Source organism: Coenobita brevimanus, chromosome 40 (genome assembly GCF_032717465.1).
Source record: "Coenobita brevimanus isolate Jiangsu-jjx chromosome 40, ASM3271746v2, whole genome shotgun sequence".
NCBI lineage: Eukaryota > Metazoa > Arthropoda > Malacostraca > Decapoda > Coenobitidae > Coenobita > Coenobita brevimanus.
In genome coordinates, this window is record NC_136993.1 from 33972387 (window position 1) to 33987701 (window position 15315).

At 42.0% G+C, this 15315-nt stretch overlaps 1 protein-coding gene across 1 annotated transcript in view; it reads left to right on the forward strand.

Annotated features, from left to right (window-relative positions):
- Nucleotides 1-15315, forward strand: part of LOC145397033 (uncharacterized) — a 306677-nt gene that overhangs the window by 215172 nt on the left and 76190 nt on the right. The gene's annotated exons all lie outside the window — the stretch shown is intronic.

Genomic DNA, 15315 nt, shown 5'->3' on the forward strand with positions numbered 1-15315 from the left:
GTTTAAGCTTGTCTCCTTGCACCCTCTTGCTCCAGCGTATGCTTGCAACGATTCAATACCTCTGGACCAATGAACAGGCAAGAAAAAATATGGCTAAGTGGCAACACTTGTGCAATATGAAGGAATCAGCTTGTTGTCGTGCAAACCATATATTAATTCGTTTTCGTTTATATTAGAAGGGATTCTCTCAATGGAGTTAGGACTGTGTACAGGGTGCAAGTGTGTCTCTCCCCCTCTCTGTTGTATCCTCCCTCTTGATAATGACCTCAGTTGGCGCCTGCAGATGTAAGCTTGTGAGAAATATCTACTGCTCTCTGTACATCATTCTGCTGTTACATGTGAGATATTTAAGTGAAATTAGTATTGTGTAAATTAATTGTATTTATTTTTTTCTATCTGTCTATATATCCATCCACTCATTGTTATATTTAGATTATATAGTTATATAGTTTATGACTCTGCCTTCTTAGCTCACTGGTGGTCCCCCTATCACACCTTTAACTTTGACATTGTTCTCACATATTCTCTTTGTAACCTCATTTTTTTCATTTTGACATTCATTCATTTGTTATTAATTATCATTGGCCACTTGCACTAAGAAAAAATACAGCATTGATATAAAATATATGACGAAATTAAATTAATTCAATGTCACCAAACAATCTGATTTAAAATCAGTGCTGAAAATGAATCGCTGTGTTACGTTGAATTTAATCAAATGGCTTTCACCATTCTGTATTTGGATGGGGTTATAAAAGAGATACAAGATAGGGCAGTGGATATTGGAGTAACCCTAATGAGAGAGGGCAGTGTGTGGAAACTCTCTGTAATGTTGTTTGCAGATGATACTGTGTTGTCAAGTGAAGACGAAGGAGAGCTGTAGGGCTTGGTAAATGAGTCTCGGAGAGCGTGTAAGAAACAAAATCTAAAGGTGAATGAAGGAAAGAGTAAAGTTATGGTCTTCGAGAGAAATGAAGTCACTGAATATACAATGTGGTCGGATGAGGAGGAAATGGAAAATGTGAGTGCATTTTAGCACCTGAGTAGTGTGATGAGTAAGGATGGAAGTTTAGAGGGTGAAGTGCTTGAAAGGGTACAGCAAGGAAGAAAGATTACTGGTTCTTTGAAAGCAATGGTAAGAAAAAGGAAAGTGAGCATGGAAGTGAAAAAGTTACTGCATGGCAGAGTATTTTGATATCGACTCTAGCCTATGGAAGTGAAGCTTGGAACTTGTTGGAGGGACACAAGTCAAGAGTGAAAGCAGTGGAAATGAGTTATTTGAGATGACCCTGTGGAGTCACATGGAGAGACAGACTGACAAATGGGGAAGAGAAAGAGCACTGTCGTGTGGATGTGGATGTGACAGGAAGCATTAGGAGAAACACACTGAGGTGGTTTGGCCATGTGGAGAGGATGGAGAGCGAGAGACTGACGAGGAGGGTGTATGTGAGTGAAGTGGAGGAGGGAGAGGAGAGGGATAGGGAGGCCGAGGATGAGGTGAAGGGATGGAGTGGCGAGATATATGAGAAAGGGTGGGGATGAGATGGAAGCATGTCAGTGAAATGGCGGGGGACAGGACGACGTGGAGGAGATTTATTTGTGGACACCCCTTACTGGATTGGGGCGTCTGGCAATAGATAGATAGACAGAGATAGCTTTCACCAATCCAGTTTCAATGCAGATTTAGCAGCTCTGACCTGAAATTTATGACAAACAATGAGAAATTTTAATGCTAGACAGAGTCGGCTAAAATTTAAAACAATATTGTTTTTTGCTACTTTCTTATAATTATCGATGTTTTTGGATGATTACACATTCATATTGGCTTATGTTACTTTGTTGCATTTGACACCTCTTTGCCTTTTTTTTTTTTTTTTTTTTTTTTTTTTTTTTTTGGCATCAGCATCTACTCTTTACTGTCAAAATTCCTGACTGTGAAACTCATACGATAATGATTATGTATGAGAATTCAAAGTGTAATGCCGCAATAAACATTTTCATACAATATTTCACATTGTATTCCTGCCATGTAACCATGATTTTACATAGTATTTGTACAAGTAAAGACGATGACGGAACCCGGCTACCACACGCAGAGATTTTGGAGAATTTAATTCACTAAGGTATAGTTAAAAATTAATCATGCTACTTTGGTGAAAATTATCTGACGCTGATGATTAATTTCTTTTCGACATTGATTTTAAATCAGTGTTGTGAAAAAATTCACTTTGGTGCAAGTAGCCACATGATTTCAAACTTTACCTTTCGTCTGTACCTACCTGTTTGGCTTATATATATATATATATATATATATATATATATATATATATATATATATATATATATATATATATATATATATATATATTTGCTACGGCTGCCTGTGTCGCTAAGAAGTGGATGTACAATGATGGATACATTAACCAGGGATTTACATAAATTCTCGCTGATGGCATCGAGAAAGCTCAGTGTGTGCTGTGTTACAAAGTGCTGGGAAATGATACTATGAGGCCTAGCAAGTTGATGCATCATTTGACGACAGCCCACCCTCTGTAAGCAGAGAAAGATCCCGGTTTCTTCAAGCGCCATGAAGAGAGACTGGGAAAACAGATACTGGATGGGATTGGTTCTTTCCAGCAACAGAACTTAAGTGCAGTAGAGGCATCATGTGAAGTTTCCCGCGAAATAGCAAGAAAGAAAAAGGCCTACATGGTTGGTGAAACTTTAATTATGCCGTGTGCAGTAAAGATGGTCAAATGGGTTCTTGGAGAGTTAAGTGCACATTATATTCAGCAGATTTCTTTGTCAAACGACGCAGTAAAATGAGGAATTAGTGAAATGTTTGCCGATATCATGGAACAAGAGTTACTGGAGATTAAACTATCTCCAACTGGTATGTTCGCAGTACAGTTGTATGGGTCAATTCATGAGTTTCTGTGCACAGTTACTCGTGTTTGTTTGATATGTATTCATGCATGACAACAAAAATTATTATACTTTCTGTACACAGCTTAACACTACCACAAAGGCTTTAGATGTGATTGAAAAGTTGACGATTTCTTCACAGCTAACAAAATAGCCTGGGAAAATTGTTGTGGAGTCTGTACTGATGTGGCCCAGGCGATGCTGCGATCAAATCTGGGGCTACAGGAAGTAGCTCTGAATGCGCAAGTGGTTCACTCTATGAATCATCGTATTGCACTGGTGACGAAATGCGTTTGCAAGATCCTGGAGGCAATGCTATGTGCCAACTTTGTGAAAACAGGAGACCTGAACTCTCGCCTTCTCCAGCAATTCTGAGAAGACTTGGATTTAGAGCATGAATCCCTCCTCTCTTACTCAAAAGTGCGATGGCTTTTCAAGGGCAGTGTTGTGAACAGAGTATCTGAGCTTCGGAGAGAATTTAAATTTTTCCTGGAAATGAAAGGGAAGGATGATCTAATAAGTCACTTCAACCAGGTGTTGAGGGAGTCACGTTTTGCATACCTGGACGACATTTTTGAGCAGCTAAATTCTCTGAAACCCAAGCTACAAGGTAATGAAAGAAAAGTATTTCACCTTATGGACTGTATGCGTGCATTTCTTGCTAAACTCCAGCACTGGCAAAGGAAAGTGAATGTAGAAAATGTTGCAATGTTTGCGAATCTTTCAGCCCTTCTTGACGAGATTGAAGAGGAACTCCTACTTGACCCACCACTCAAAAGTGAAATAATTCAGCACATCAAATCCTTGGAAACTGAGCTCATAAGATACTTCCCAGAATTCAAGAAGGAAGAAGGGAAATTGGTGAGGAATCATTTCTGACACTCTTGATATTGCTACAATTCCCGATAATGTTCAGGACGAATTTCTTGACAGTTGACCTCGAGAATGATTCTGCTGCCAGAAACCTTTATGAGGAAAAATTTCTGTGTTCTGATGCTCCTTGTATCAGTCGTATCCAAAAGTTAGTGAAATCGCACTTAGTCCTCTTCTGTTCTCCATAACATATTAATGTGATAGGATACAAAAACCCACACTGGCAGACGAAAAAAGATGTATTCCAAACAGTTTCGGCGATAGCTGTCGCCCTCTTCAGTGGATCTAAAGACCAAGAGTGGTACATACAAATGCTGAAAAGCTGCTTATATGCAGGGTGAGGACACGTTTTCCCAACCACACCTGATGTGACCTCACCAGACTCTCCCTCTACTCTTTCCACGACCTGAGTGAGGGATTACATGGGCGGCAAGGACCTTGCCACTAATCCTCTCATCACTGGATCTAATTTATACATTCCTTCACTATGGTTAAAATTATTATATCTGTCTATACATACAGCTTCCACAATCCTACGTTTCTTATAGTTACTACATTTGTACAATATTTGGCTAGAATTCCAGTCGATTCTATGGTCGTTTTCCGAAGAGTGAACATACACTGCGTTATTTATGTTGCCTATCTTAGAAGCATACTTGTGTTCCTTAATGCGAGTGTCCAAATCCCTTCCAGTTTCACCACTATAAACCAAATCACAGTCTCTACATGGAATTTTGTATACCCCTGCAGTTTTGTTACTAATGGGTTTATTCTTTACCAGCATTGATCTTAAGGTGGAAGTATATCTAAATGCAATGTTTACATCCAAATCATGACTCACAGACTTCACGAAGCTAAGATCTGACACATACGGAACCGTGATGTATGGCTTATTTTGCTGACTTTGTGATGTTGGTCTAGGAACAAAAAAGGCTTTTCTGGCTTTAAAATACGCTTGCCTTATAAACCAACTGGCCAGGTTGTGTTAGGAAGAATACTGCCACCGTATTCCCTGCGTGTCGTAAAAGGCGACTAAAAGGGGCGGGGTGAGGGGACTAGGGACCCCCTCCTCTGTTTTTTTAGTTCCTAAAAAGAGACAGGCCAGAGAAAGGGATGGGGGATGGAGTTATCCCCGTACCCTGAAGATTGGGTCTATGAATGTGCGTGGATGTAGTACGATTGAGGCTGAAAGGGAGGAGATTGGGAGAATGTTTGTGAGAAGAAAGTTGGATGTGTTAGCTTTGAGTGAAACGAAGATGAAAGGGAAGGGGGAATCTATGTTTGGAAGTGTGAATGGAAGATTGTCAGGTGTTGATAGAGGAAGGGCAAGAGAAGGTGTGGCCTTGTTAGTGAGTCCGGAAGTACAGCAATGTGTGATTGAATGGAAGGAGGTGTCATCGAGACTGATGTGGGTGAAAGCGAAATTTGAACGTGAGTTGTGGGTGTTTGTGAGTGCATATGGGCCTGGTAGTGAATGGGATGAACAAGAGAGGGAGTCTTTCTAGAATGATGTTGATGAGTATCTGCAGAGTTTTGGAGCGAATGTGAATGTGGTAATGAAAGGAGATCTGAATGCTAGAGTGGGAAATGTAGCAGTTGAAGGCGTAGTTGGTATGCATGGTGTGCCTGGAAGAAATGAAAATGGGGAACGAATGATAGCGATGTGTGTTGACCGAGAGATGGTGATTGGGAATACGCTGTTTGAGAAGAAAGATATTTATAAGTATACATGGGTGAGACAGTAGGTTGGAAGGGTTGTTGATAGAGCTTTGATGGACTATGTGGTTGTGTCTAGGAATGTAATAGGAAGATTGTTGGATGTGAGAGTTCTGAGAGGGGAGGGTGGAGGTATGTCTGACCACTACCTGGTGGAGGGAAAGTTAAGAGTAGGTAAGAGATAGGTGAGAGCTAGGAGGGTTAGGTGTGGGAGGGAGGTTTTGAAAGTGAGTGAGTTGGATAAAAGAGAGAAAAGGATAGAGTATCAAGAGAAATTGAAAGATGAGTGGAACGCAGTGAAAGATCGGGAAAATGGCAGCGTGGAGGAGGAATGGCAGTTGTTTAAGAGCGCTGTGGTGGGGCATGCAGAAGAGGTGTGTGGTGTAAGACGTGTGGGTGGTGGTGTAAGAAAAGGAAGTGAATGGTGATGCAAGGAAGTAAGTATGGCTGTGGCTGAGAAGAGACGTGCATATGAAGTGTGGCTGCAGAGGAAGGATGAGATGTCATATGAAAGGTATAAGGAAAAGAGGAATAGAGCGAGAAGGGCTGTGCATGATGCTAAAGTGGCAGCAGATGAGAGGTGGGGTAGGCGGCTGACAGAGAATTTTCAACAGAATAAGAAAATGTTTTGGAAGGAGGTGAAAAGGGTGCGAAAGGGAGAGTCTGGGAAGGAAGAACGGGTAAAAGCAGAGGATGGAAGGATGTTAATTGAGATGGATGCAGTAAGGAAGAGATGGGCAGAGTATTTTGAAAGATTGTTAAATATAGAGGAGGAAAGGGTGGCTGAGATTGTGGCTGATGGAAGGGTGCAAGGAATAAATGTGTTGGGAGAGTTGAATGATTCTTTGATCACGAAGGAGGAAGTGGAGAAGGCAGTAAAGGAGATGAAAACAGGGAAAGCTGCAGGTATGGATGGGTGTGCTGTGGAATGCCTGAAGGGTGGTGGAGTGACTATTGTTGACTGGTTAGTAAGATTGTTGAATGTGTGATTTGAGAAAGGTATGGTGCCAATTGACTGGGCAAGTGCTTGTGTGGTCCCGTTGTATAAAGGCAAGGGTGATAAGTATGAATGTACTAGCTTTAGCGGTATAAGTCTGTTGAGTGTTGTAGGTAAGGTGTATGGTAGAGTGTTAATTATGAGAGTTAGAGAGGGTACAGAGGGAGTGATTGGTGATGAGCAGTGTCGCTTTAGGAGAGGGAAGGGATGCGTTGATCAGGTCTTTGCTGTGAGACAAGTGTGTGAAAAGTATTTAGCAAAAGGCAAGGATGTGTTTTGGGCATTTATGGATTTAGGTAAGCGTATGATAGAATTGATAGGGAGTCTTTGTGGACTGTTTTAAGATTGTATGGACTTGATGGTAGGTTACTAAAAGGGGCGAAAAGTTTTTATGTAAATAGTAGAGCGTGTGTAAGAGTGGGAATAGCTGTGAGTGATTGGTTTCCCGTGAGAGTGGGGCTGCGACAGGGATGTGTGATGTCGCCTTGGTTGTTTAATATTTACATGGATGGTGTTGTAAGGGAGGTGAATGCAAGAGTTTTAGGTGGTCTGAGTCTGGTAAATGTTGATGGTGGAGAGTGGAATCTGAAGCAGCTGCTGTTTGCAGATCATACTGCACTGGTGACTGATTCGGAGGAGAGATTGAGACAGTTGGTAGAGGAGTTTGGAAGGGTGTGTGAAAGGAGGAAATTGAAAGTAAATGAGAAGAGTAAAGTGATGAAGTGTACGAGGTTGATAGATGGTAGGGGGATGAATATAGTTTTGAATGGTGAGTTGCTTGAGGAGGTAGATTGTTTTAAATATTTAGGGTCACATGTTGCTGTGGATGGAAGAATAGATGCAGTAGTGAAGTTTAGAATAAATGAAGTAGGAAAGGTGCTGGGAGGAATGAAGAAAGTGTTTAAATGTCGTTCACTTAGAATGGATGTAAAGAGAAGGCTGTATGAGGGTGTTGTGGTACCGACTGCATTATATGGGTCTGAAACATGGAATATGGGTGTAGCAGAGAGGAAAAGTTTGAATGTAATGGAGATGAGGTGTCTGAGGAGTATGTGTGGAGTGACGCATATGGATCGGGTGCGAAATGATGAAGTGCGAAGGAGAACTGGAGTTGTTTGGGAGATGGCTGGTAGAGTTGAGCAGTGGGTGTTGCAATGGTTTGGGCATATGGAGAGAATGGATAATGAGCGATTGGTGAAAAAGATAACTAGATCTGATGTGAGAGGTGTAAGGCTGAGAGGAAGACCACGAATAGGATGGATGGACAGTGTGAAGAGAGCGCTGGATGCGAGAGGGATGTTTGTTCAGCAAGGAAGAGTGGCTGTACGTGACAGAAATAAATGGAGAGAAATTGTGAATAAGTGATGACGCCTCCCTGAGGGGATATTGTCCCGCATTTGGTCTGATCAGCTAGTCAGGTCAGGTGCGGGTAAGGGGATGGGTCTGTTATGATGTGGCAGGGGTAAACCAGTTCTGCTGTCAGGCCCTGCTGCGGATGTCACTGATTGCATTGCGCAGCTGACCCTTGTGCGTTGTGGTGCGGTGAGGATCTGTCCGTTCTCCCCTTTGGGGCTAAGATGCGAATAAATGTATTTGAATGGATGAGTAAATGGAGAGTGTGTCGTCCTGTCTCAGCTACCTCCCTTTCCTTGGGGGAAGCAGCCTAGGTATATAGATAGATAGATAGAAAAATATTTTCCATATCTTGGCATTTTCCGTATCCAGATGTTGGGGACTACTAATTCTGAGTGCTATAAGGAACATAGAAGAAATAACTGACATTTTAGTGGAACAGTGGTGATACGAATAATAATGTATATACAAATTCCACTGGGTTGGTTTCCTGTATACAGAAAAGCTAGTGTCCCAAGTTCATCTCTGTACACAATTACATCTAAAAAGGGAAGGGAACCATTATTTTCCCATTCAACTTTAAATTTAATTGAGGGAACTAGTGCATTTAGTTTCGTAAGAAAATCGTCAAAGTTAGCATATATGTCTGGCCAAAAAGAAAACACATCAATATACCTATACCATATTAAATTTTGAGGAGATATGGTGGTAAGAAGGTTGGATTCAAAATATTCCATGTACAGGTTACTAAGAATTGGAGAGAGGGGCGAACCCATACCCATACCAAACTTTTGCATGAAAAACTGATCACCAAAAGAAAATGCATTACACTGCACACACAGGCTGATAAGTTGGAGAAAGACATCATGGGCATGCCGAGATCAATGTTACAATTAGGTAATTTTTCTTCCAAGAAACTAATTACATCTTCAATAGGGACTTTAGTAAAAGGCGAATCTACATCAAAACTGACCAACCTGCCACTGGAGAAACTGAGAGACTTAATCTTATCAATAAAATCAGTAGAGTTTTGGACATAGGATTTAGAGAATGTGCCAAGCAATGGTGCTAATTTGTTCGCTAGAAATTTTGAAAGTTTGTAAGCGAATGAGCAACACTGTGAGATGATAGGACGAAGGGGAATCTGTGGTTTATGAGTCTTTGGTAATCCATAAATGAAAGATAATTTTGGATTAATTTGAATGAACTTACTTGCATCAATGTTTGGCGCATCCTTTAAAAGGCTTTTGTCTTTCTTATTAACCCGCCCCGTCCCGTCGACGTATGGGTACGTCGCAACGATTTGCATTTGCCAGTCCCGGCGACATACCGGTACGTCATGCAATTGCAATGTGCATAATTTCGACAATTTTCAAATTTTGCGCTTGATTTGTGGTACGTACCCTCGCATGACCTTCCCCTACCTGCCAACAGGTGGGGACACTCGGTGACCCCACGTGACCCGCGCTAGCCCACCACTCATCCACTCACCTGGTAGCAATGGTCCTGCTCAGACATGGCTAGGAGAGGTCTCTCAGACAGCGAAATTCAAGTCGCCCTGGACACCTTTACAGGCGACAGTGATTCCCCGCTGGACGACGAGGATATGGACAAGGATTATGTGCAGCCAGAGGAGGAAGAAACCACCAGCAGTGACGAGGAAGTTCCGTCTCCGAGGAAGCGGCAGTACGTGACTTACCGTGCTGCTAGAGAGGCGCAGTAGGCAAAGAAGGCACGTGCAACATCCTATCCCTATCCCCAACGTGATTTGGAACCAGAATTCGAGGACGAGGACGAGGACGATGACGGAGCTGTGGGACGTGCTGCCACGTGGTATGGACGTGAGGTGATAACTCATCGTGGCCCAGAGTGCACACCACGTCATATGAGCAGGTAAGGGCCTAGCATTTTGTCTGGGGAGTTAGGAAGTCAAGTGGAGGGAATGGGGAGTGAAAGGGAAAGTCCAGGAGGATTAGGGAAAGTGAGAGTGACGTGAGTGAGTCATTGCTCTCCCTACGTAGTGTGAGGCGGCGTAGTGGATCACGTGGGCTAGTGCGGGTGTGTTTATTATCACGTGGGGTTGTGAGGGAGGGGGAAGGTGGGGAGGAACCACTCCCAAGCACGTCTTATGCTCCCCAATATCCCCTAACACGTGGTCGAGCTAGGGTGCATGAGAAAGCACGTGGTGTTGTCATGGAGGGGGAAGGTGGGGAGGAACCACTCCCCAGCACGTCTTCTGCTCCCCAATATTCCCCTATTTCATCCCCATAGCCCCCTAATGTTCCTCAAGGCCGTAAGGGTAAGGGAAAGGGAAAGGGTAAAGGCAGAGGGAAGAGGAGTGACAGTGGGGAAGCCCTCCGCACTCCTTCTCCCCCACCTCCCCAACCAGGATCTCCTCCCCACCCAGACGAAGGCGGTGATGGGGATGATGGGGACGAGGGATTTGTGTCGTGGAATTGGGAGGATGGGAGTGATTTTTCTCCCCTCATTCACCCCTTCACTGAGCAGGGGCGATCTGGCTGCATTGCTCCAGGAATTCACCATAATTCCACCAGGCTGGATTTTTTCCACCTGTTTTTCAGTGAGGCATTTGTGGAGCAGATTGTATACCAAACTAACCTGTTTACAAGTGCCCAGCGCCTAGAGAGTGAAAGATTGGGAACAAGGAGTAGGCATTCTATCATCTATGATTACCCTGTCTCCCTTCCAGAAATGTTCTTATTTTTTGCCCTGGTCCTTTTGATGGGTATTATACGAAAGAATAGAATTCCTGCTTACTGGACTAGGGACCCTGTTATGTTTACCCCAATATTTGGTCAAGTGATGAGCCGTAATCGGTTTCAACAAATTCTAAGTCGCCTCCATTTCTATGATGCTCATGATCCTGCAAATGCAAACAACACTGATAAAATGAGGCGAATTAGGTTGATCTTTGATCACCTCAGGCAAACCTTTCATTCCTCATTCTATCCCTATAGAGACCTCGTCATAGACGAGAGTCTCGTGTTGTGGAGAGGCAATATTTCATTTAGGCAGTACGTACCCAGCAAAAGGCACCGTTTTGGGTTCAAGATCTTTGTTATGTGTGACTGTAAGACTGGATACGTGAAAGACATAGTCTTGTACACCGGTGCACAGACAGACATAATAGAAGATCGAAGTATTGGACTGTCGGGAGCAGTGGTAAAGACGATGATAGAAGACTACCTTCATCGTGGTCACGTTCTCTACCTGGACAATTGGTACACTAGCCCTCTTCTCGCTCGTTATCTTCACACGCATGAAACGGGAGTCTGTGGAACCGTGAAGGTGAACCGGCGTCACATGGCCAAGGTAGGGCGGAAACTTGCAAGGAATGAGGTTGTCTTCTTCAAAGCCAACAACATCCTTGCAACTGTGTGGAACCACAACAGAGAAGTAAGCCTCTTGTCCACAGTTCACCGCCCCTTGATGCACCGTACTGATTTCGTAGATTACCGTAGCGAGAACAGGCGTCGTGTTTGGAAACCTGAGTGTGTCATGGATTATAATATAAACATGCGCCTCATAGACCAGTCAGACTCCATGATATCGACGGTAGAGTGTGCCAGGACCATGATGAAGTGGTATAAGAAACTGTTCTTTCACTTGCTAGATATCACTGCTCTGAATTGCCACCACCTTCACGCCATGACAACAGGAGTTCAGGAAACATTTGAAGGGTTTGTGAGGGAGCTCACAAGAGAAATCTTTGCACGGCATGCTGTTGAAAGGCCCCACCATCGCACCCGCACTGCCCCTATTGCACAAACTCCCCTGAGAATATCCGGCCGCCATTTCCCCACTCCTATCCCTCCCCAGCCCAACAGACCTAGGCCCCAACACAGGTGTCACGTGTGCAGTAATTCCCAGGTGAGACTCACGACACAGAGGAAGGACACCCGCTATGAGTGCGTGCAGTGTGACGTGGGTCTCTGTATTCACCCATGTTTCAGTGAATATCACACGTTGATGCAATTCTAATATGGTGTGAATGCGACAGGATGCTGAAATTATGATGTAAATGCGACAGACAGACGCTCAGTGAAATTATCAGTCATGTTGATCTCCAAATATTAGTATAAAGTGCATACGGGTGTAACATAAGTGCAAAAATTGTAAGTGTATAAATATGCCCTAAGTGGAAACTTAAATAGCGAGGGTTTTATGATGCGATATTCTGTCGCTCAGTGCAATAAATACGGCCCGTAATTATATAATTATTATTATTGCAAATGCTTATGGGTATAAGAACATAAGAAGAGGGGATAACTGCAGTAGGCCGGTTGGCCCATGCTAGGCAGCTCCTAGAAGAGTAACTGAACTACTAGAATGAGATAAGGATAGCAAAGAAGAAGGCTCTCCCCCGCCCTCCAAACCCTCCAGCCGAAGCCGGCAGGAAAAAGTCAGAAAGAACACCACGCCGTATAGAAAAACTGGCGTGGACATTTTACAGGAAAGTGTGAAAGGAGAATAGAGACTATCATAGTGTAACCTGAAAGGAAAATTTATTTTTGAATTAGTATTGGTTATAATATCCTCTTTATTCTATATCCACCCCTTATTTGTCATATGCTTATCTAGCCTATGCTTGAAACTCTCAATGGAAGAGGCAGCAACTACTTTACTAGGTAGCTTATTCCATTCGTCTACTACTCTATTACCGAACCAATTTCTACCGATTTCCTTTCTGAAACGGAATTTTTCTAGTTTGAAACCATTATTTCTAGTTCTATCCTGTACGCTCACTTTAAGTACCTTGCTAATATCTCCCTTATTTATACCATTCATCCACTTAAAAACCTCAATTAAGTCTCCCCTTACTCTACGCCTCTCTAGCGAATGCAGACTTAGTCTTTTCAGTCTGTCTTCATATGACAGGTTCCGGACGTCATGTATAATTTTAGTCATTCTTCTCTGTACATTTTCTAACGAATTAATATCCATTCTATAGTAAGGACACCAAAATTGTACTGCGTAGTCTAAATGTGGCCTTACTAATGCTAGATAAAGTTTCAGTATTACTTTAGATGATCTATTGCTCACGCTTCTCGAGATAAATCCTAGGACCCTATTTGCTTTATTTCTCGCATTAATACACTGTTGCCTTGGTTTAAGGTCGTTACTAATCATAACTCCTAGATCTCTCTCGCATTCAGATTTGCTAATTTCTTTGTTATCTAAGCTGTATTTAGTATCTCCAATGGTCTTGCCTACGTTAAGTACTTTACATTTTTCAACGTTAAATTCCATTTGCCAAGTTTTAGACCATTTGGACAATGTATCGAGGTCTTTTTGTAAGTTATGGCAATCGTCAGTCGAGTTAATGATATGCCCTATTTTTGTATCGTCGGCAAATTTGCTGATTCTGCTATTGACTCCTAAGTCTAGATCATTTATATATATGATAAATAATAAGGGACCGAGTACTGAACCCTGTGGTACACCGCTAGTTACTAATCCCCAGTCCGACTTAGTTCCATTTATTAATACTCTCTGCTTTCGTCCTTTCAGCCAGGATTCTATCCATTTTAAGATATCGCCGTCTATACCGTGTGCTCGAACCTTTCTAACTAACCTTTCGTGTGGGACTCTATCAAAAGCTTTACTAAAGTCCAGATAAATAACATCGTACGCTTTATCGTTATCTACAGCCTCATAGACCTCCGAGTAGAATGACAACAAATTTGTGAGGCAGGATCGTCCTTGCCTGAATCCGTGCTGACTTTCGTTTATAAGATTAAATCTTTCTAAGTGTTCTCTAATCCTATTTGTCAAAATTGACTCTAACATTTTTCCTACTATTGACGTTAGACTTATCGGACGATAATTCGACGCAGCTGATTTATCACCCTTTTTAAAGATGGGCACTACGTTTGCGGTTTTCCACGCCTCTGGAACTTCTCCTGAACTTAAAGAGTCATTAAATAACGTTAAAAGTGGCTGACATAATTCTTCTTTAGTTTCCTTTATAATTTTTGCATATATATCGTCCGGACCTGGCGATTTTTGAGGTTTTAACTTGTTAATTTCTTTCAATACGTCCTCCTTACTAATGGTTATTTTACTAAGAATATTTTCCGTATTCTCATGGTAAATATTTGCTGCTTGAGGGACCAGGCTTAGATTTTCCTTGGTGAATACTGATATGAAATAATTATTTAGGATGGAGCACATTTCTTTATCTTCACTGGTAATGTCACCTGATTCTGTTCTGAGTGGTCCTATCCTATCTTTATTTTTCGTTCGGTACATTTGATAAAAACCCTTGGGGTTTACTTTTGATTCACTTGCAACCTTAATTTCATAACTTCTCTTTGCTTTTCTTATCTCCCTCTTTACTTCTCTATTTAAAATTGTGTACCGGTTACGTAAGTGATCTTCTCCACGTTTTATTTTTCTATATATTCCTTTCCTTTGGCCTATGAGAGATTTTAATCTGTTGTTTAACCATCTTGGTTCTGAATTGTTGGTTCTAAACGGTTTTGAAGGAATATATCTATCTTGGCCTCCGTATATTATATTTATTAACTCGTTATACTTCTCACTGGTCGAACGTCTGTTTGGTACTGGAGCTGAGTTAATTTCCGTCACCTGGACTACATTCCTATCTACCACCTCCCCCCTCACAGACACCTGACGGACATCCCCACGTGCTTCCTGCGCCTGACCTATGACCTGGGGATCCCCACTAATCTGACATTCCCTCAAATAGCTAATCTCCCTGTGGAATACCGTTCGAAAATAAGCTCTTAAGCCATCGAAATCTCCTAGACGAAAATTAGGAACGGTGGAGGTATTTTCAGTGGAACAGACATCCCAAATAAATTTGAACTTAATTTCTTCATTATCGCTATTACCAAGTCGTCCACCAACCTCTATATCGCTAATGATATTTTCTTTATTAGCTAAAACCAAATCTAGTATATTATTACCTCTGGTGGGCTCCCTGATATACTGATAAAGGAAATTATCCTGTACTACCTCTAGAAATTCCTCTGACTCTGCATCTCCTGTCTGATTTCTCCAATCTATCCTTGGCAGATTAAGGTCCCCAACAATTATTACTAAGCTGGACTGTGATGCTTTCCTAATTTCCTCATAGAGGTATTTTCTATCAGCTCTACTTAATTTTGGAGATCTGTAAATTGCTCCTAAGACTAATTTCTCCCTATTGTTACTAATTTCAACCCAGACACTTTCTGTGTCCCTATTTACTTTAATGTCTGCTTTATTGTAACAGTTTAATGAATCCTTTACATAAATAGCTACCCCTCCCCCCTTTCTTCCCTGACGGTTTGACACAAAAATATTATAGTCTTTTATCTGATATTCTGCTAAAAATTCTCGAGTGTCTGTATTCATCCAAGTTTCACTAATAACGGCAATGTCTATTTTCTCTGTACAAATTAAAGCCCTCAGTTCATCCATTT